Genomic DNA, 3,688 nt, shown 5'->3' with positions numbered 1-3,688 from the left:
GTCATTAGTGGCAGTTTTATCTGTGAGAAGTGTAGATGACTTGCTAGTCTGACAGACAGTACGCATCCAGACAGCAAGGCGAAAGGGTGACGTTACGGCAAAGTAGACGAGCTTCCACCAGCTCATGGGACCACTACACATCCCCAACATTAAGTAACAAAATCCCAGAGACCTTCTGCCTGTACTGGCCAGACTTCAGATCAGAAGGTGAGAGAATACAGTCATGTGTTGTGTGGTTCAGATTGTTCACACAGTTAGTAACAGTCCAAACACTTTAATTATACTGTACAGCATGAGACCTGGAAATGTGTGTCTGTGTTTTTGTGTGTGTGTGTGTGTCTTCTCCCCAGGCTGAGCTCCAGCTTTGTACTGTCCATCATCAGAGAGATCTATCAGACTGGCTCTGCTCACTGTGTGTCCAGCTTGTTGAATTCAGCAGAGAACTGCATCAACCTGAACAGCAGAGAGCTGGACTCTGTCCACTGTGCTGCCCTGCGCTTCACCCTCCAGCACTGCACAGCAGTCTCTCTCAGCCTGCTTTTCACCTCCATACCAAAGGCGGAGCTGGAGAGCAATGAGCCACTGCTCTAACACGTCTCCCGTCTCAGGCTTGAACTTTTCTCACAATCAGAATTTTAACACAGAACTGGTCTGTTTAGGGAGTGTTATATAAACGTTTATGTACGTTTATGTGTTTTTCACGAGTTTCCTCAAAAGTCATTTTGTGCCAGCATCATTTAGGTTTTATTGAGACTCCTGTCAGGTAATCAGCAATATCCATGGATATTTACTTCAGAATAAAATGACTTTCTGGAGGAAATTGTTAAATTTAGGTGAAATATTTATATTAACCTGAAATTAACTGCCCTGCCACTGTCTGTGTGTGTTTTGTTTTCTCCGTGTTGACAGGCTGCTGTTGCTGAGGCTGCTCCACTGCTACAGTGTCTCTGAACTACAGCAGGGGGCAGCAGCAACAGATCTGCTCTTCGCTCTGCAGCACAGACTGGATTTCTCCTGCTGCTCTGCTCTGGACCTCACAGCAGACACACAGAAACACACACTGACTCTGAGCACTGAGGACTGCAGAGTCGTCTCCATGGTCATCCAGAGAGCTCTCTCTCTCACACACACACACACACACACACACACACACACACACACACACACACACACACACACACACACACACACACACACACACACACACACACACACACACACACACACACACAGCTCACTCTACACGGCTGTGAGGGCAACTCTTCCCCATTTTACACACAGTCACCCTTCAGTAAGCCACTGACTCAACACCACACAAACTAGGGAAACATTCTGGAAAAGGGAAAATAATTTTATCATTTGAAACAAAATGTGTGTAAATAGCATTAATGTTAGTAGTTATGTGAGTGTGTTAGTGTTTTGTGACTCTACATGTTGGAGAATGTTGAGTGTGTTCAGCAGCAATAAAGCCATGCTGCTCCAGTTCCTGTCTCTTCTCTGTGTGGGGACTGATGTGGAGTGTGTGAGACGCGCTGTGGCTCTCTCCCGGGCTCTGGGTAAGATGGTGATCCTCAGTCAGACCCGGCTGGACCAGCAGGCCTGTAGGTCACTGGCACTGTTTCTGGAACATTCTGAAGGGCTGTCAGAACTGGACCTTAACCACTGTCAGCTCACTAACCACTGCCTGCAGATGCTGTTCGCACACCAGCACAAAGCCCACATCCTGGAGTGAGTGGACAAGCGGGAGGAGGGATGTGTAGAGAGTCTTGATTGTTGAGTGCACAGTGAACACTAACATAGATATAACACATTTTACTCTTTTTCTCACAATTTAACACAAAATCCGGCAGGGTGACTGAACAAAGAAGCTGTGCGTGTTCATTGTAAAGCATTGTATGTTCCTTGAAAGGCTCTATATAAATGTAACTTTGATCATTCAGTCATATCCTTTGTTCCTTCAAGGACTTATTTTTTTTCAAAAGCAAACAGCAAAAAGCTTGATTTTCTTGGTGATTTTATTTGGAAATGGCGACCTCTCTCACTGGCTGCCTGGTTCACTGATCACTTCCTGTACTTGGCAAGATGGACCTCTGTGGTCTACAAAATATCCAGACTGCTTGTAGAAACACATGTTCTCATTAAAAAGAGAAATAAGGTATAACAGACTCTTTATGATTTACAGTTTCATGCCTGATATATAACAAGTCATGTGTACAAGAACTGAAAGAAATGATATTTTGTTTAAAATGTCAAAATGCATAATTATCTGGCCATTAATGACTCAGGTCCACTGACACAAATATACAATTTATTGCTTTGCTTATTCATTCATTTGCTAATTCAGTCATTCGTTTATTCATTCATTCGTTCATTAATTTAATTCATTGATATATAAATCTACAGGTGTTTGTACTACTACACGGTGATTTAGTAGAGGGAGGTGTGTTTGGGAATCCTGAACAATGTGGTAATTATAATCCATCTAATTTCAGCCTCAGTCACAATGACATCACTGATGTGTCAGCAAAGAGGATCTATGATACTTTCTCCACCAACAACAATATTCACACTGTGAGGTAACTGTGTGTGTGTGTGTTTAGGCATTTAAAATAAGGTTGTATTTATTTTAGTTTAAAATTTCAAATTTAAGAGCCTATTTTGATTTTATAGGCTCTTCAACAACAGAATTACAGGCATACAAATCTTCCTCTCAGACAAGTGTTTTGAAGTCTGGTGATGTTGATGTGTTGTTGGCACTGTAATGATGAGATTTGATTTTTCTAGATTATTGGGACTATCCAAATTATATATTTGTTTTAAGTGAAAAAATGTAATGATTAAAAAACACATTTTAGTTATCTTATACATTTTAAGATTTCATATAAAAATCAAATACTCAAAATTTATTTATAAAGTACTTTTTAAAATTGTATTTTATTTTATTTTATTTACAACAGGTGCTATTACAAAGCAGCTTTTCAAATGTCCAAGTCCAAGCCCCCAGTAAGCAAGCCAAGGGTGACAGTGGCAAGGAAAAGCTCCCTAGAGCATGAGGAAGAAACGTCGAGAGGAACCAAGACTCAAAGGGGGTCCCATCCTCCTCTGGCTGTTTAAAGAGAGACATAAATAAAAAAATGAAATAAGCATTTAATGTTTAGTCCAACTTTCTGGAGGTTCTAGACTTGTGTGCATGTGTCCGAGACCCAAGTCGCAAGAGAACGTCCATTAAGGGCAACAGAGAGTAGCTAGTTGGGGTGGAGGTGGTGTGGGCTACAACAGGGGACATCAGGGGATGATGGGAGTAGCCAAGGCATCTGAGACAGGATGAGGCTCAGTAACATCACAACATCAGGGGTAGGTGTACCTCGGCAGAGTCCACTATCAGTCCAGTGTATTAGAGCAATGATGTTTGATTCCTACTCAAAGAACATGTGATATTTCCAACATTCACTTTAGGTATCAATGAAGTTGTGACATCAAGCAAAGGAGGACAGTGAGACATGAGTAGACAAGCACAAGTTGGACCTATTAGGGACAATGAAACAAAACCTGAAGACAAGAAAACAGAAATGAAAGCCTGGGTGAGCTGAACTGAACTGAATCAAACTCCTACCGCTATATGGACCTAGCTCTGTAATATAGTTGAAACTGTAAGTTGCTATAGATAAGCGTGTCCGCCAGATGTCTG

The 3,688-nt window shown here is 41.8% G+C and overlaps 1 long non-coding RNA gene across 1 annotated transcript; it reads left to right on the top strand.

Annotated features, from left to right (window-relative positions):
- Positions 1-2,493: 2,493 nt before the first annotated feature.
- Positions 2,494-3,146, top strand: LOC145657931 (uncharacterized). The gene is made up of 2 exons (XR_014123883.1): positions 2,494-2,576; positions 2,958-3,146. It is a non-coding gene; the product is annotated as an uncharacterized LOC145657931 (long non-coding RNA).
- The last annotated feature ends 542 nt before the right edge of the window (positions 3,147-3,688 follow it).

Source organism: Electrophorus electricus, chromosome 5, assembly GCF_041902795.1.
Source record: "Electrophorus electricus isolate QZ-2024a chromosome 5, ASM4190279v1, whole genome shotgun sequence".
NCBI classification, from domain to species: domain Eukaryota; kingdom Metazoa; phylum Chordata; class Actinopteri; order Gymnotiformes; family Gymnotidae; genus Electrophorus; species Electrophorus electricus.
This window is presented reverse-complemented; position numbering and strand designations above follow the sequence as displayed.